Source organism: Pinus tabuliformis, chromosome 1_1 (genome assembly GCF_031772625.1).
Source record: "Pinus tabuliformis cultivar Carrire ecotype Pingquan chromosome 1_1, CPIR1, whole genome shotgun sequence".
NCBI classification, from domain to species: domain Eukaryota; kingdom Viridiplantae; phylum Streptophyta; class Pinopsida; order Pinales; family Pinaceae; genus Pinus; species Pinus tabuliformis.
This window is the reverse complement of record NC_142297.1, coordinates 793291131-793311300: the sequence shown is the minus strand read 5'-3', so window position 1 is coordinate 793311300 and position 20170 is coordinate 793291131. Positions and strand designations below refer to the sequence as shown.

Here is a 20170-nt window from a genome sequence, read left to right as displayed (position 1 = left end):
TCATGTCTTGAATAGTAAGTCCTGAGTCCCAACTCAACCTTAAAATATCAACAAAAAATAGAATGATGTATCTCATATCATGAGTCATAATGTCATATGCAATGAAATGAACCAAATAACTAATACTACTGATTTCCTCTACCCCTTTTGCGAGAAAATGCAATAGCTTTCCGTCTAGATGTAGATGGTGGTGGAGTTGGCACTGGACTTTGCTGTGCTCTAAAAGCTAAAGAACTAGGAGCTACAAGAGGTAGACCATGTGCTCTACTGGTGACGGGTAGCTTGGGTAGGTGGTGTCACCTCATCCTCCTGTTACTCCCACTCCTCCTCCTCCTCTACCCCCTCCACTACCTCCTACTCTAACCAATCAGCGGCCGACTCCATGATAGGCATCTCGGCCTTAACCCTCCATGCAATAGTGGTGTCAATCCCACCCAATGAGATGGCCTCCACATTAGGTGTCCTCTCAAGTTGCCTCACCCAAAATCGAAGATTGTAGTAGACGTAGACCATGTCATTAAGTCGCTGGGACTCCAACGTGTACAAGGGTCATAAATTAATAAATTATAAATAATAAAATAATAATTATGAAAAAAATATTATTTAATGAATTCAAAAAATTAACTGGAAATTTGGAATATTTTAAGTTTTAACCTGTTGCGCTTCTTGGTGTGTATTTTTTCAAATACACTCTAGTTGCACTCACATCTTGAGGAGCTACATGTTTGGCTGAGCGCTTGAATGGAAAGCCTTTGCAGATTGGGTACTTTGCCACCATAGCTTCTCCACTATGCATCTACAACAAATAGGATAAACATAAGAAAAAAAATGAACTTTGAAAGTTGAAGCAAAGTATGAAGTTATGAACTTGAAGAGACAATGAAATTTGAAATAAACGAAAACATACCTGGCATTTTAGTCTTCCTATCAACCACAACCATGTCAAAGCTAAATGTGCCACTTGCCATCCTGTATTTCTCCATTTCTTTGGAGATTCTACACGTTTTGCTAGAGATGACACCATCCTTTGAACACAAGTGAAGAATCCATCCATGACCTCAGCATCAAATAAGAAACCACAGGAGTAAGCAATTGTGGGGTTTAGGTAGATCCCTGCAACATGAATGGGACGATGGAGTGTATTGTTCCATCATTCATCAATCACTTCCCATGGGAGGAGTTGTTTCTGAAACCCCTCATCTCCTTTATCATCATAGTAGGTCTGAATGGATTCTTTGGCCCTATCCATGGCCTCATACAAGTAGCCCATTGCGGGCTTGTCTCCATCAACTAATTGAAAAACCTTTACCAAATGTTTAGTCACACTTCCTGCACTCTCGCCCAAAAACTTTCCTGGTATGAAATTAATCTGTATATGGCCTCTCCTTCTGGTTTGCGGCTAAATGCCAAAGCACGCCACTCATCTGAAAGAAACATTCTCTTCACATCCCACATAGAATTCAAGAGGGATTGAAGAGATATGAAATTGGTGGCAAGCTGTGTAATGGTAGGGCGCACCAAATCCTTGTTGTTGGTGAATGTTCTCATCAAATGAAGCACATATGCATGATTATATATAAATTTTGCAATGTTTTTTGATGAGTCAAAAATATCCTTGACGAAAGGAATTTTTCCTATGTCCTCCAACATCAAATCAATGTGGTGTGCAACACAAGGAGTCCAGAATAAGGTAGGATGCCTCTCCATAAGCATCTTGCCAGCAACAACATAATTTGAAGCATTGTCCGTTATGACTTGGACAACATGTTCTGGACCCACCTCTAAAATAAACACATCCAAGAAATCTCATAATAATCGTTCATCTTTGATATGTGCAGATGCATCAACATATTTCATAAACATTGTCCCCTTGGGACAATTAACCATCTAACATCACAATGCATCCTGTGTGTGCCCATGATGCCCTAAACTCCTCCAATCTCTTGGTGCAATCAACCTTTTGATTTTGAAGAATGCGCCCTCTAAAGTCATCATAAGAAGGGACTTTGTACCCTGGACCAACAACTACAATAACATCAACTCTGGGCTGGAAAAGTGGATTGTTTCTTGCAACGCTGAAAGGAATATCACTCCAAAGAAGAAACATGTCCAACAACTTGTCAACTTCTTCTTTTTCATTTTTTTAATAATTGAAGAGATAGATGGTTGTGAACTAGGTGTGGTTCTAGGAACAAAATATGATGAGGCAGCTACAGGGTTGGTTGTAAATACTGATGTTGAAGTAGAACTAGTATCACTCTCATGTTCACCTCCCAATCCTGACACTCTACTCCCAGTCCTTGCTAGTTGTCTCTTTAGAGATGACTTGGACAATTTGGTTTGCTCTATTTCTTCCAATGATTTGAGGGCTCTTCAGATGATTTCTGGATTTGTATTTATGCAAAGCCCTACCTCATGTCCAAGGATCTGTGCAAGGTGATACTTCAATCTGTGTACCGCCTTTGTCATATGATGCCCACATAACTTGCAAGTCAAGTTTGATATGTCAAACCCTTGATCAGGTTCACCAAATTCCCAGAGGGTCCAATTTCCGCAACATGTTTGTAATTTTGTTGAACTCTTGTATTTTAATGTAAGATGAAGTTTGAAGTTGAACCTAGGGCACAAAAAGAATTGCAAGTTAAAAAAATAAAAATAAAATATACATACAAAACATTGAATTTTTGACAAAGAAAACCTCAACTCAATGCAAGAATAATGGAAAGAATACACATTCAAACCCAAGCAAAAATGATGGAAAAAAAAACTAGGGCACAAGAAAAAATTAAACTTATAAATCTAATAATCAAGTTTTTGCATTTTTGACCAAAATAAACCCTGTCCACTATATGCAACAAAAATGAAAAAAAACACAATCAAATCCACTCAAAAATTATTGAAAATAAATGGGTTATAGAAACCCAAACAAAAACAAGAAAAAAATAGAAAAAGGGGCCAAATTTGATGCCCATACCTAGAAACCACACTTTGCTAAATTCCTTCACTTTTCTTCTCTCTTGCCCTTGTAGATGATTTCTCCTCCTCCCCAGCTCTTAATCTTGCATTTTTTCTGAAAAGATGACAAAAAAAACTCAAAATTGCACTTTAAAACTCGCTGTTTCCGCCCGTTAGAATTTTTTGGGACCATATAGCGATTTTTTCGCGATTTTTTGAAAATAAAAAAATTGCCGAAAAAATCGGCGATTAAATCGTTGCAGCGAAAAAATCGCCATTTAATTGCGATGTTCGCAACACTAGGTAAAAGTCACCATCAAGCTTAGCATTATAAAAATAGCCCATACCTACTTTGCCATGGATCCTAATGGGAATGGGTCCTTGTCAATCAAAATGAGATCACCTACTTGGTATTCTCCCTTTGGTCTCTAAACCCATTTGTTTTTGGCAATTGTTTGTTTGTTGTTGGAACTTTTTATGTGACAAACATCTTGAGGAAGAGGAGGTTTACTCAACCCTGGGGTCCTTTACAATGATTTTGACTCACACCCTTATGACTCATGGCCTTTTCAATGGTATCAGGGAACAAGAAAGGCTCAATGTCTTCTACATGATCAAGCATCTATGGTTCCTTATGTAAGACAAATGATGTCGCACCACTAATGATTATGCTGGCATATGACAAGTTCGTTTGTAATTGCTCCCCAATGGATGCACACCATTTCCTTGACAATAACATGCCCCAGGCACCGAGCACATCAATGACTACGATATCCATCAACACAGATGTACCCTTATTAGTTGCCCAAAACACCTTTACATCTTGGATATGACCATTAATAGGTGTAGAGTTGGAATCAAAACCGCACACATCCTTGTAAGGCCTTGTGATATCCATCTCTAATTAATGCTTAACTCCCAAAGGCATTTCATTTGCAGAGGCACTAAAATCAAGCATACAATTGTGTAAAATGAGATTGTTGATCACTAAGGATAACAAAAATGGATCATGTCCTCCATTCTTCTTATCAAAATACATATTTTGCAAGATAATTGGAGGATCTTCAGGTTCTTCTTGAAAGTTGAAAGCCTTCCTTATTTGCCTCCTTTGGGAAGGAAGCTTGGCCATCTCCAAAAGAGGGACTTGTACATTCACCTTAGCCAAAACAATGGTCATGTCCAAAGCAAAATTAGAATGTTGAGGTTTTGGATTAGGCTTGCTTTGTGGTTGTACCTAGGCTTTGTCGTTCTTTTGGGATGTGGTACCAGGACTTAAACTTGCATGGCCTTGGTCAATATTTATTCTAGAATATTGTAGACCTTTAAATCTTCCACTATTTTCGACAACCATGATCAGATCAACTTGATCATTAGTATAATCATAATGGATTTGATTAGTCTCCATATGGAAATAGGAATCCCCAAGCAAGATATTAAATGGAACACCATCATTGACGACATTGAGGTACTCAGTGACTTCTTCCTCCTCCACTTGATTGTATGGATATTATTCTATCTTGGAGCTATAGTATCGACAGACTACCAAGGGCCTTGATTGGATTAGTTTCACAAGTTGCTAGAAGATATTCTATTTTGTTGTTTTAAATGTTCTCTTCACAGGGAATGAAATTAAAAGTCATTGTTATTTTGAAAGGGAAACTTGGTTGGTAAAAGAATAAAGATGTTTGTAATGAATTAATAGTGATTGAGTTTTTGTTTCCCAAGTTCACAATTATTTAATCTTTGGCAAGAGTTGGGAACTTTTGCCTAATGTGATGTTGATTCCTATGTTTTCACGAACAAAAGAAGATTGGCAATGGCATGCCATTGTTGAAATGCATTATATGAGTTGATTTGACAGTAAACTACTTGTAATGAAATGATTTAAATTATTGGACCAAGTATTTTTTATGGCTATGGAGCAATCTGGAAGAGGTTAATCCAAGCATATTCGTGCTAAATAATTTTGATGAGGAAGGAGAACAACTCAGCCTAGTGGGTATGAACACGACCAATTGGTTTGGTACCAAAGTAGTCTCCTAAACCAAGCAGAGGGTTGAGAGATCAAGGGAGTTGTGTTATGAATAAAATATATATAAAAACAATACAAATAATATAAATAATGATTAATGATTAATTAACTAATAATTAGTATTGAAGAGGCATGTCTCTATAGACATGAACGTTCATGAAAGGGTACCTACCTAGCTATATATATGAGACCCTCCGTTGTAATCAAATAATCTCATATCTTTTCTCTTATACATTATTCAATATATGTTTCTTATCCTCAATGGATGTCTTCGTGTACCAAGTGTTCTGAAGATTATTGTAGGGGACGAACTTTGTTGATAACATTGGTATCAGAGTTGTTTGATCCTTTGGCCGCTCAACCACTTTACGGAGCTAGTCTGATTCAACCTTTTGCCTTTAACTATTCATCAAGTTCTTGTCATTGCAATTGAGGCTTTTAACCACAAAAGGTTGTTTTGGAGGTTCTCCATTTGCTGTTAGGCCATTGGCCATATATATATATATATATATAATAAAAAAGGAATTATATTATTATTAAAAAAATAATAATAAAAAAAATAAAAAACATAATAAGACAAAAATTGTGGGGCGCGTTCATAACTTCGTTGCTGCCTTCGACCTTGCATTGTCGTTAAAATGAACGAAAGCTCCAATTGCGAGCTGCTCCACTGCCATTGTCGACAAGCTGCATCGCCACCAACATTGCCCTTCGAGATGCAAACTCCTCCTCCCACCATTATCTGCTGCTGACTGAGACGACAGTAACCACTGCTGTATCCCTCGTTATGTTCTTCCGCTGCCTAAACTAGCTATTGAAAGTGTAACTAGGTTCGGTCTTCATAATGACATGTAATTGTGACTTTTGTAAATGATGTAATGAAGAAAATAAAATTATTTTTGTAAGCCTTGCTTCATGGGTTTCATGAGCAAGTGATTTTATTTTAGATGGCTCCCATTGAGAGCCTTAGGATTGGTCATTAAAAGTCAAAGAGTCTATGTCATGTATGAAGAACCCTTCTTGGGGATATAACAATGTATTTGAGTCTATAATATGTCTAGAAAGCCCTCCAACGACAAGCACTAGTTTTGCTCTTGAAGTCAGCCTCAAAACAATGAAGAATTCATGTCAGCTCTCCATGAAAAGACACACCCCTTCAGATGGACATGTCGGCTTATTTATAGGACGAACTACTATATATATAAGTGCAGGCTCTTCGCATTTCAGATAGAGAAATCGAGAATATCTCTGAGATTTTCGGATGGAAATTACAATGAGAAATTCAGAAGTCTCTCTGTGGTTTCATAAGGGCAGTGGCAGTGAAGATAAGTTCAGAACTCTATTACAGTCATCAAGTAAGTTCAAATCTCTGTTTTTGGGTGGATAGATACAACAAGAAGGTACAATGAACCAATGTTTATAAATTCGGCCAAGCCGGACACATGGCTGGGTCAGCTCGGTAGGAAAACTAGTTCGGTGGGCAATTTGTTACCGAACTGGCCGAGGCAACAGAGCCGGCCGAATTAAGCCGACCGAGCTGACCGAGTCAGAGCCCTGGCTGGTTTGTTAAGGTGTTGCGGTTCGTGGATGGGGAAAGATTGGCTGTGGGCTTCATTTATGAGGCTATGGATCAAGCAAAGGAGCAAATAAAAGCAACATACAAGGATAGAGTGGCTAAGTATGGGCCCATTTAGGAAATCATTGATAAAAGATGGAACAATCAACACTATCGCCCTATACATGCAGCTGGGTTTTTTCTGAACCCAAGGTATCATTATTAAGCTTTGCAGGCAGAATCTTCACTGGGGGGGTTAGCAGTAGCCAGTAGTACTAGTGCCTAGTGATGTCTTACAGTTTACTTTTGTTGTAGAGGCCATTTAGAGCCTGCTTGGTTATGTGATTTTGTTTTGATCTCTATGTCATGTATGTATTGGACAATGCACTAGGTGCCATTTTGAAATAATCGCTATATTCATCAGCCTACTTTGATCATGTGTTGTCTTCTCTCTATATTCTAATGCATTGTGTTTGGAAACTTGAATGAAAATCTTTAAAATTATGTTTTTTCATAAAATAATAAATATTTAATGTATTTTTTACAACAACCGAGTTATTGAAATCAAACCGACCGAGTCGATACCAAGTCAGAGTCAGATCTGACCCTCGATTGGTTCCGAATTCGAGTCGGAGTTTTAAAACATCGCAGTGAACAATTTGGGGAAATCACAGTGAAGGGAATTCTGATCCTTCTTGATTTCGGGAAGATGAGCACAACGAATAGTCCAGATATATTTGATCAATAGTTCAGAGGAAATGCAAAAGGCTTTCTCAGTAAAACGGATTTGGTTAAGTGTACAAGCTGACAAAAGATAAGCTCGGTGTCTCCTTGTCTCGGTGGCACATCAAGTGTAGAAAGACAATATTGATGATACACAGTTCGTTGATGATACTACTGTGTTGAGTTTCCATCTCAGAGAGAAGGGCTCGGTGAAGGAACCAGTGAAGTCAAGAGAGCAATGAAGATCTCAAGGTCGAAACGAAAGAAGAGTGACTGTCAAGAGGACTTGTGTCTTGATCTTGGAGAGGCTACTAGGTCAAGGGTCTTGGTCTTGGTATTCGTCAATTGGAATCTCTATAAGAAGAATTTGTGCGGGTTTTCCTCTCAAAGTGTGAGAGGTTTTGGCCCTAGCTGATAGCCTACATTTTGTGTCTCTTGTCTATTTATGTTCATGCATTGGTAACTGTTTGATGAAGAAGAAAAATAATAATCTAAGTAAAGAAGATCGTAATCTAAAGAAGTAAAAGCATTCACAAGCAGTCACTAATTGAAGAGAAATCACCTAATAATAATGCCCTATATTTCTCAACATGGTATCAAAGCTAAAGTGCAAAAGTCAAAGGAAGGGCATCTGATCAAAGAGACACTCAAGGATCGAGTTTCGAGAAAGGCATCTAAGCATGTCGAAGGCTATCAAAGCAAAAGATCAAGATCTACATCGAAGAAGCAATCGACAACAACAAAAGTTTTGGATCCTCTAGTCATCATCAAAAGACCACAGAGACCCTCATCAAGTTATCTACAAAGCAAGATAGCTCGAAATTCTTTGAAGACGAAGATGACATTATCTTGAAGAAAACGTTTTTGATCTGTACTACCAAAGAAGGTGAAGTATGACAAAGAAGGCTAGAAGGCATTGCCATCATCCTCAAAAGTCACAAAGCAAGTTCCCTCTCATTGAGGCTAGGATCCTTTTATTATCCTTGAAGAAGATCATCCAAGGAAGCAACAAAATTCACCATCAACAAAGAAAGCTAGATCTAAAGGCGTTGACATCATAAAAGGAGCAATCTCCTTTATTGAAGAAAGGCTTTTTCCTTTGGAAGAAGATCATCCAAAAGGGAGCAGTAATACATCATCTTCAACCATCATCAATGTAATCAAGTTGAAGATTTCATCTTCACTTGTCAGGTAAGTATCTTTCATTTTTTAATGAAATTTGGTAAAATGACTTCGTATTCGCAAGGAGATCTATAAGTAGGTTGGGTCATCAAAATTCCTTGCATGGAAAAAGGAGAAAAGACATAGTCCTCAAAGAAAGTGAAGTCATTGAACACATCAATGAAAAGGTCTCCTTTGAATACATGGAAAGGGATACTTATGAAAGTTCCCCTCATATAGCAATATTGGAGACATCAAAGAGATGTATATGATAAGCTCATAAGACTATTCTCTGAAGATGCGATAAAGAAGGTCACATGACTTAGATTTGATCTACACAAAATTGAAGGTATCAAAGAATGAAGGGATATCTTCATAAGATCTCAACTGCGAGATTTGGGAGAGATGATAAGAAGATAATCATCATTGTTCTAAATGCACTAACTGATGAATAAGGTAAACAAATATCTTTGGGGATAAGAAAGTTACCTCATTCGACAACTTGTGGTTTCTATGCAAGATAGAAAAAGATAGGTTGATGGCAAAAAAGTGTTGAAGGTTAAAGGACTCAAACATTTGCAGGAAGGAAAGGGAAGTTTGGAAAATTTGTTCCTCAGAAAAGAAAGAAGAGCATAGCTGAGATTCAATTTTATGGATGTAAAAGTTATGGACATCACAAGAAAGATTTTCTTAAAGGGACAATATCAAAAGAGGAAGAGAAGAAGCCCATATCACTGAAGAAGTGGAGGAAGTTGAAGAGAAGAAGTCCAAGAAAAGAGGAAGTAAGAGATCTCTACTATGCTAAGATAGTCTCCCTCACAAAAGTTCTTGTCATAGATCCTAAATCTTTTGCTATAGGATATGGCTATAATAAATAATAAGATGCATCGTGGTATCAAGGAAGCATTAGAAACAAGAGCTTGAGACATCACCATAGGGAATCATGAAGGATAGACAAAACAAAATCCATGGTAGTGAAATATGAAGGATACAACTCTTGGGAAGCTCATTGCAAACTTAAGGAAAGGAAGAAGTCATCCAAGACAAGGCTCATCATACATAAAGTCAAAAAGGAAACATCTGCCGGATAGGGATATACAAGATCCTCAAGATTCTCTGATGGAATCCTCATCAGAGGGTTCACCGATCTAGAAAGGAAGCAAGTGTTTCATCAGGGACTCCAACTTGTGGAGTTCATGGGATGATGGTATGATGACATAAGAGATGTAGCAGATAAAGGGGTTGAAGATCTTTTCAATCAAGGAAGCTGTTGAAAGAAGCCTAGATGACCTAAAGGTAAATGAGGTATGTATGCTTGTATTTAATATTATAATGTCATGTCGTATGGTTGCAGGTGACATGGATCACTACTTATAACTTGAGAAGCATGATCAAGCCTCCTCTGAAAGGATGCGAGAAGGCATAGGTCACACTAGATGAAATCAACATAATATGTCCTCATATGAAGTATGAGGTGGTTGACTACAATTAAGGAACTCTGATTGGAAGCTCCTGGGAATGAAATGTGTGAAGAAAGGAAGGAAGAGATCGTGAGATATGCAACCATGGTAAAGACAATCAACATCCAAAAGACCAAGGAAGATTTGATTAGGAAATCTCCCGGAAAGATATGAAGACTCTAATGGAAGTCTGAAAAAGATGGAGACCCTTGGCAGTGGATATCTTTGGGAGATGTGTTAACATGCAGGGTGCCAATGCACTGGAAGATGTCATGATGAAAGTTCATCACAGAGATAATTTTGATTTAAGTGTTCATTTTTTATTTTTGAACAAATATCTAGATGGGCTTATGCAAGACTGCCAAAGGGAAGAGTTGTGGATGACTTCCAAGAGGACCATATAGAAGAATGTAAGATCCTTCCGAAAATATGGCATGAAGAAAACAACATGACATGAAGCAAGGCCAGATGAATATTGATGGATCACTTTCTAATGAAAGGAATGATGACATGACTGGCTCATGGATGAAAGTGATGGATGGTTTGTACCCTATGTAGAAGCCACAAAGGATGAAAACTCCTAGACAAAGAAATTCATGACATCGGAATAAGGAGCTCTTCAAGTAGCTGGTTGAGGAGTTGTTGTAGGTCTCTAATTAAGAGGGAGCCTGAAAGCAAGTTTCTTACTTGGAAGAAACTTGGAAATTCCTAAGCCAAGAGGGAGCTTAGGTACAATCCTTCCATAGGAATGAGTACATTCCGTTATTGGAATTAATAAGTCCTACCTAATTGTGAGGGACGAGATGACACATCATTCTGGTCTTCACCTGGGAAGACAGAATGGAGGATTGGGTAATCATCTCGCATCCAATACTCTTTGAGGATGAGATAGGGCATCCAAGATGAGAGTAGTCGTGGACCAATATTCTTTGAGGATTGGCTATCCAAGATAAGAGTAGTCCAAAGAAGGTCATACTCTGTGAACACTCGGGTGGAGTATGTACCTTGAGAGACAATGATTATGGTGTCTATGAATCATTGGTCTCCAGCATTGTGCTCTGATCATGTGGATAGAGGTGTTAGTCAAGCCCTTGCTATGTGACAATGCTGGTTGATATGATGCTAGACAGATGGGTTACCAATATGATTCTTCTTATGAGAAATTCTTCAGATTGAGAATGACCACAGACCAAGTACCATGATGAATACCTCCCTAGATTTCTCAACACTAGCTACACTGTTGCAAATTTTCTGCTTGTAGTCGCTGATCTACCCTATGTCACAACCTTGTCGTCAAAGTAGCCACCCAAGAAATGTCCAATGGAATTTTCTTGAGTAAACCAGCCGTACAATGCCATTCACATCTTCTACTAGTCACAGGAAGAGCTAGCTACGTTTTAGAGTAATGTGACCATACATTGCCACTGTTTCATAGTAAAACTACGTGACTTGTATTGATAATTAATAATACATCAAGTGAAAAGTGAAATTTATATGTTTTTGGCCAATAGAATTATTTTGCGCCCACTAAATTATTATCAAAGAATTAACTCCTAAAGGATATTTTAAGTTCGTAGTTAATTTTTGAAGGAAAAGGCTTTATACATATTTCAAGTTATCAAGGAAGTGAAAGTATATTCAAGGAAGTGAAAGTATAAGGGTTTCATTAAAAAGTGTGGAGTATTGACCTTAAAAAGTAAAAAATAAAATAAAAATTAGCGAAGTAATAAAATACTAGAAATAAGCTAAGTCACCTGACACGGGGATTCAGGACACGTAGGATTCAGGATTCGTGGTGTCAGATTCGGGACACGTTGACCCCCCGGAATAGGACACATTATATATTATTTATATATATATATATATATATATATATATATATATATCTATATATTAAAAATTAGATATTATCATATTTCTTACACAAATTTTAATTAATGATACAAATTTATTGATTTCAAACATAGATCTTCATCTATAGCTATTAGCATGCATAGTACATACAAAATTCAAATAAATGTCAGTGGTACTGGTCACATAAATGATAAATCTATTAAAAATTTAAATCATGATTCATAATTCATAACTGAAAGACCTTACAACTACAAGATAGTAAGGTAAACACACTGACAACTGTAGTTTTCTCATTAAGTCATCAAATCAATATGTGTTACATAGGTAGTGTTGGTGCAATGCCAATGGCAAATAGAAATAGAAAATATAAAACAACTACAAGTATACAAGCCTCAAGGCATCAATCAGCATCACTGTCCCCATCATCATGGTCCCCACTGCTCTCCTCTACATCCTCCTCCTCCCCTGTATCCATAGTCGCCTTTGCATCTGCTGGTATGGAGGCTGACCCCTCTAAGTCATCAAATCTAACAGGCTCTAGCACTGGATCATTGAGATCCATGTTGGCCAATGCCAACTCAACAATGGTGTCCAGACCCATATCATCAGGAACAGTGTTACTTGGGAGCGGGAGCGAAAGCGGGGAGCGAGAGCGAAAACGGGAGCGGGAGCGACATATTCAGAAGCTCTTGGTTTGGTGCTCTTGATTAAATACGAGTTCCATACCCTAATACATGACAAAATTCAATGGAAACATTGCAATCCCCCAATCCTAAAATCCTGAAAAACTGATAAGTCTGCTGGATTTTGAATGAAATCTAAAATTCTACTTTCTCCATATGAAATCCAATGAGGCCGGAACCACTCTCAAACATCCCGAGTCATTTCATGGTAATGTTAAAAATTTAAGTAAAAGGATGAAAATGAAGATTAAGGAGAGTGTCACTTTTACTTTAAGAATTTAACATTACCATGAATAGCATATCAATACTAGGGCCTAGACTTGATTATGAAGCTGCAAAAATGCTCTACTCCTTGCTACAACAGCACAAATCACTTACCAAATGAAAATATTAATGAGCAAACACGCCCTTTTCATACCCGCGCTGAGCTTAGCGAGTCCTGGAAACCGGACACGTGTCCTAAAATCGCGACACGCCCTCGGACATGACGTGTCCGAAACGGACACGACGTGTCCTGTGATTTGGACACGAATCCGGACCGAATCGTGTCGGATTCGCCGGATTCGGGATTCGCAGGGGGTTTAGGACGAATCCGGTTTCCCTTTTCAGTTCGACAATTTTATTTATCACTCCAAGGATCTTATCATCTTGTATCAACGATGATGACAAATCTAAGAATTCCAAAAGATGCGAATAAGAGTACAAAGACAAAGAACATATGACACACCTTGTCAGCAATAAGCTTTGAGGACAAAGCTTTTCGAAGAGGAAGGCAATGTTATAAATAAAATTAATAGAAAAACTATACAAGTAAAATAGATAATTATTGTAATGATTAATTAACTACTAATTAGTATTGAAGAGGTATGTCTCTATGGACATGACCTTTTGTGAAAGGGTGCCTGCCTACTGTATATACGGGACACTTAGTTGTAATCAAATCAATCATCTCATATCTTTTGTACATCCCTTATATTAGTATATCATTATCATATGATGGATATTTACATATACCAAATCCTTTGAGTATTCAACTGCGTTTATGAACTTTGTTTGTAACAACTTTCTTCTTATTAAAAATTTGGTCGCTGCGGTCAGTATTTTCATTGGCAAAGTAGAAGAGAAAATTTGAATTTATAATATTGGTTTATAATATCCAAGTTGACCCTCCAAGATTCATGTGAACTTGCCCCAAGGGACATGTCTATTCACATGGATAGACAACTATACATTGAGCTTATTAGCTCTCCTTCAAGTGTAGATTCAGATCATCTTATGTATCTATGTTATGAATATAATTCATAACAAAATAAATAAATATAAATAATGTAAATATTAAATAATCAAATATCGATTAGGTTAAATAGTCATTAATTTAAGTGAAAAGACATGCCCATTCACGAAAGGACGCCTGCTTAGGTATATATATGTGGGTCCTCATTGTAACATTCATCACTATATATATATATATATATATATATATATATATATATATATATTATTAAATACCTCTTGTGTATTTTTACATTCAAGTCTACAAGCTATCAGTTTTTATGCTTCAGTGGTATCAGAGCCATGGCACACAATATAATGATGCAAGTCTTTGAACGTTGTTCGCCGCACAATGTGCCATTACGTTCACATCCTGATTGCGTTGAACAGTTTAGTAAAATTCAAGAAGCATTTCAGCGTTTAGAAAAATCATATGCAGAAGTTAAAGCATGTCGAAAGGAAATCGATAATAAGGAAGATGGCAGCGACAGTGAAGAAACGAAACAAGGTGAAGCAGGAAAATAAGATTGTGATCAAAATGATGATAATGAAAATGAAGATGATATGGATGAGGATTATGTAGATCAAGATGATGATTCAAATGAAGATAATGTGGATGAGGACTATCTTGAAAAACGAGAAGATGAACAATATCATAACTATGAGGAAGATGCAGAAGAAGACATTGATGATGATGAAGGGGAATATTGGGAAAATCATATAGCTCACAATGACTCTATAATTGTTGATTTGTGCCAAGGTACAAGCCAATCTTTTCTTCTTCATGAGGAAACTAATGGTCTGAGAATTGAAGGTGGTGAGGGTGATGTGAATATTTATGCTATGGCTGTCTCCATTCAAAACATGGAACTGAAAGACCCTGAATCTAGTCCAATTGGTGTGGTGCCAATTACTAACAACAAAGATGTGGTATCTAGTCCACTGCCTGATTCCACAACCACTACCATATTTGAGAATCTGGATAGCTTTGCAATTCTTCCTGATTCTGAGCCCAATTTAGTAGCCACGTCTGAATCTCCAAATTCATCTTCTCTTGTTGCAATTCACACTGAGAACAAATCCGTGTCTAATGTATCTGAAACTGATGGGGCTGCTAGTACGTTATACTTAGAAACTGATTTATTTGCAGCTCTAGATATGGAAGCAGAAGCTGGTGGTGAATGTTCCACTGAACGTGTTACAAATCAGAAACTGGGTCTGCTGAAAAGAATTCTTGCTGTTGATGATTGGTTGTATGCACATTTGTGGTTGGAGTGTCTTTCTCCTCTTAATCCAGTTGCACATAAACCAATTTGTAATGGTTTGTTCAGGGTTATAGAAAGGACAATTTCTTCAAACTATGCCATCGTGAGGCCATCACTTTTAGTAAATTCTGGTTCTTCTAATCGATCTGTTGATAATGCCACAATTGGAGATGGAATGGTAAAATATATGGGTCAAGGATCTTCTTTTATTGATTATTTTGGGTGCTTGAAAGACACTATTTTTTTTCCTCGACCAGTGGTCCGTAACCATCCAGGCCGAGGCCGTGGCACATGAAATTTTAATAAAGGGGGGCGTGGAGGCATTGATGGCGGTCTTCCGTTTCTCCTCCGTGCAAAAAGACCGGGACCACAATTTAGACAACATTATGCCGGGAAGTAGACAGGCTCGTTATGATGACAGAGGTCCGAAACCGGACGAGATGGGCAGGGTTCAGACCCTCAATGAGTTGAACACGACAAGGGAGGCCAATAACCTGCCCTCGCTCGACACCGCCGGGTTCAAGGAGCTCTGGCAAGAGGAGTGTCTCTACAGTGGCATACCAAAGCTCACTTCCAAGGAGATGAACAAGCAATGGAACAACTGTTCCGTCTACGGACTCCTGGAAGTGAAACACATGTTCGAGACCATAAGGAAGTCACAGACTGGCCCATTGTTTCGACTCCACAACCCTTCCTCCGCTGCTGTCCGTCGGCCTACTGTCCCCTCTGCTCTGCCACCAGCGAACGATCGCAAACCTTCTATTCGCTACACGTTTAATCGATTGTCAACAATGTATCATCGGTCCACGTTTAATCGACGGGTCAACAAGCGTGATTCATCGCGTCTATTCAATAGCGTTTTTTTTTTGAAACAAAAAAAAATCATGTTCTTTTTTTGTGTTAATATGGTTTGGAACTATATTATATAGTTTTAATAAATTCAATTAATATAAACTATATTATATAAATTTAATATAGTTATATATATTAATATATTTATTAAAAAAAACTATATTAAAAAAAATAGAGTTTAAAAAAAATAAAAATTGATAACCCTGGACTCAAATCAGAGTTACCAACGAATCATAGAAGATGAGATACGAATGATGAAGTCAAAGGAAGAAAGTATTAGCGGTCAAGTGTAAAAAAGACATTCGTGGCAGATAAGAGATCAAGTCTTTTCATCAACAAGATTTGGGGACAAAGCTTCTGAAGGAAGGGGCTATGTTATGAATATAATTCATAACAAAATAAATAAATATAAATAATGTAAATATTAAATAATCAAATATCGATTAGGTTAAATAGTCATTAAGTTAAGTGAAAAGACATGTCTAAAAGACATGCTCATTCATTAAAGGACACCTGCTTGGGTATATATATGTGGGTCCTCATTGTAACATTCATCACTTATACATATATATATATATATATATATATATATAAATTATTATTATTAAATACCTCTTGTGTATTTTTATGTTCAAGTCTACAAGCTATCAATTTTTATGCTTCATTCTATGTTTTGGTGCGCTAATATCTCTAAGGAACCTTGCAAATCTGTGGCTTATATTTTCTATGGCAAGTGTAGACTTGTAGCATCATATCTCTGTGACTTACGCCGAGTTCTGTGACATCACACATCCAAGTTTTGTGCCATCAAATATGTGAGTTTTGTGACATATCTCATGCGAATTCTATGGCACTCTTTCTGTGATCCATGCAAGCTTCTTTGGGGCATTACTCCACGATATGCGAGCTTCTTTGTGGCATTACTCTATGGTATGCGAGCTTCTTTGTGGCACTCTTTCTATGATCCATGCGAGTTTCATTGTGGCATTACTCTATGGTATGCGAGCTTCTCTGTGGTACTCTTTCTGTGATCCATGCGAGCTTCTCTATGGCATTAGTATGTGGTATGTGAGCTTCTCTGTGGCAATCTTATTGTGATCCATGCGAGTTTCTTTGTGGCATTACGCTATGGTATGTGAGTCTCTCTATGGCACTATTCTCTGTGGTATGAGAACTTCTCTATGGCTCCTTATCTTTTGTGGTAAAGCAAAGTTATGTGGATCCTTATCTCTTTGACTGAGGGAGAGGACGAAATTTGGTTCCATACATTGCAAACTTTGATTGTGAGCCAATGTTTACTATTTTTCTCTCCTTGACTGGTTTTGACTTGGCAAATATTAAGGTCCAAGATTGATGTTTTGAGTGGAATGTTCTGATGTACCTTTTGATGAACTGAACTCTCTCTCATAAGGAAAGATCTACTGGGTTTTCCCGTTGTGGGTTTTGCCCTGACCAATATCCTAATTTTTGGTGTCTCTTGTCTTATTGTTGACTGTTGATTGAAATGTTATAAGAAGTCAAATTGTATCATTTTAAGTAGTTATCAGATTGAAAAATTGTACTAGTCTTGATTGCACTAGAAAATCTATTGAATTTTTATCTAGGGCAATGCTTAGAACAAGTTTCTTGTTTTTCACAACATTAAATCATCATTAGTATTATCTAATTACTTCTTTAAATAGTAATAAGAAATGCATTCATGAGCATAAAAGAGAAGTAGAAAATTATAGGAAAAACATTAAGAAACCATGAGACACAAGACATAGAAATTAGGCTCACAGCTAGGGCAAAACCCATAAAGGGAAAACAAGAAAAAATATTCCTTATGAGAGAAAGAGTTTCTAGATTCATCAATACATAATAAATAACAATTGCAGAATAATAGCCAAACTAGAAACCTAAATCATGATCAAGTGCCATGCAAAATTCAAGTTCCTGAAATTTCAACCCTCCCTAGAATTACAATTGCCTCTTGAAAATTCTGCCCTCCTGTAATTTCGCTGGATCAAAGATGCATGAGACAAAAAATTGATGTTTCCCAATGAGGAGAAACGATCTCCTTTATATAGCCTTCAAGTGGGGGTTGAATGGGTGCCTCTTAGGGGCCCAACCAACCTAAAATATCACGAGGCAGACTTGAAATAAATTTGGAGGAAAATTCAAAAATTCAAATTTCCAATTCCTTTTTCCAGATGAAAATACTGACCATGGCTACTATATTTTCCAACAAATCAACATGGGATTAGAGATTTAGTGAAGAGAAAAAGAGCAGCGGATCACAATGAAATGATATAGTATCCCATGGTTGAAGAGCAGTCTTAAAGGTGCGAGATCATTTGATATACAAGAAGCCCTAATTTGAGTTTATTCTATGGTGACTTGATACTGAGGAATGGATTAATGACAAAGAAAGGACTGATGCCAGATGTATGACAACTATTAAACAAATTTGTGGTTAAGATTGGTGTCCTTCTACTTACTGAAGGCAGACGAGTTTTGCAAGATCCCTAGCTTGAAAGTCATCCCTGTATGAGCTCTTAAAGAAATAATCTTTGGTCATCCATCGCTCAAGGAAACCTGGAAGGATGAATAGAAGTGCTAAGTCTGAGGCACTTATCTCTGCAATATGATGCGAAGTCTGAGGCATATTACACGACAATGATATGAATTCTGAGGCACCTCTCTCTGTGGAACCATGTGAAGTTTGAGGCTTATGTAGCACAATCCGAGATCTGTTGTTGGATAGTCTTGTGGAAAGACTTATGGCATATTATGAATAGAATTGTGAATGAGGATCAATGCTTTGGTGGAAGGCTGACTTAGCACTTGGGTAATTAATTGTCATGCTACTACACTGGAGATTGGCTAATCTACAACAAATATGATCTACATCCAAGGTATGTATCTTCAATCACTAAATTTGTTATGAGTGTTTTTCTTTGGCATATTCTTGAAGGTTATGTCTAAGGGCTAAATATAGCTCCATAAGAGAACTTGAATTTTGCCGAGAGTCATTATAAATTTTCCATGGGACCACAAGATATTTCTAAAGGAACCCTTCAGGGGTTGGTATAATAAATTAGCTTTTTGACATAGCCATATAAGGGAAACATGTAACTATGCTCTTTGAAAATGTTTTATTGCATAAGCAAGATACATCAATGCTATTAGAACATTTGAAGAATGATATCTTTGAAAGAAGGAAAGGAGATCTAGCACTATGACAAACCAAGGATTGTTGTGCATGCACCTATTACGGGCTCATGATTGTGTATAAAGTGTTGAAGCTACTTAGTTTGAAGTTGAAACTACAAAGATTACAATCACTCGTTGCCATTCAAGATTGAAGGCTGAAATATTGAACCCAAAAAAGTCTTTTCATTTGTGATGTATAATCCTCACAAAATATTATATGACAAGAAAATGGCCTTGGACATCACTTTGATTGAAACTATGAAAGAAGTATCCCATGTGTCTTAAGATATGCAAGATTACTTGAAGAAAATCATTTTCTTTGCTTGATCAGTCTTATCATAACACCTTTTGATGAAGGCGGAGTGCCTCTTCAAGGTTGAAGTTCAGTTGGAGCAAAGTCTACTTGATTGAGGAACTAGATTATGTCAAAGCTAGAATACATGATTGAAAATTTGCATGAAGGTAGGACATTACTTTGAAGGCTTCAACTAGGCCTAGAAGATGTCAAGTCATCATGATATGTCATTGAAAGCAAAGTTACCTTATCTGAAGATGTCAATGCTTGAAGACCAACGTATCTTTCTTGATAAAGTCATAAATGACCAAAGACATATTAAGCGAATAGTTGAGTATAAGGCTAAGACATAGATGATGAAATTGCAAGCTTTTAAGGAGCAGATGCTATTGTTGTTAAATGATCTATGAAAAAAGGGTTTCTTGATCATCATTGAGAATATAGGGCTTGCAAACCCTATCAAGTAACAAGGCACAAATTTCATCTTGTCTCCATCTTCACCAAAGGATTAGGCACTGATCCTTCCACAGGTGATCATTTTCAAAGAGAATTCGTCTCACCTTCCCCTCTTTTCTAGGTCTAGCCTCCATAGGTCGCATAGGGCATCACTTTTCTCACGATCTAACCTTCAAAAGAATTTGATCTCTTGCCCACAACTGCACTAGTGTGTCCTCAAGAAGCCCTCCAAATTTCGCGAGATTTCAATGGTGGGATCTTGAGATATTTCAAGCCCTAGCTTGAAGATCAATTCTTGCCCTTGGTTTCCTATTGGCCAGTAACCTCATTGGGATCATAGCACTAAATCATCAAAGCAAAGTTCTCTTTTTGATCCTCTTCCTTACCCCAATTAGGTCAAGTACATCCTTGG

At 37.3% G+C, this 20170-nt stretch overlaps 1 protein-coding gene across 1 annotated transcript in view; it reads left to right on the top strand.

Moving 5' to 3' along the window:
* Window positions 1-20170, top strand: part of NRPC2 (nuclear RNA polymerase C2) — a 292525-nt gene that overhangs the window by 188598 nt on the left and 83757 nt on the right. The window lies entirely within an intron of this gene.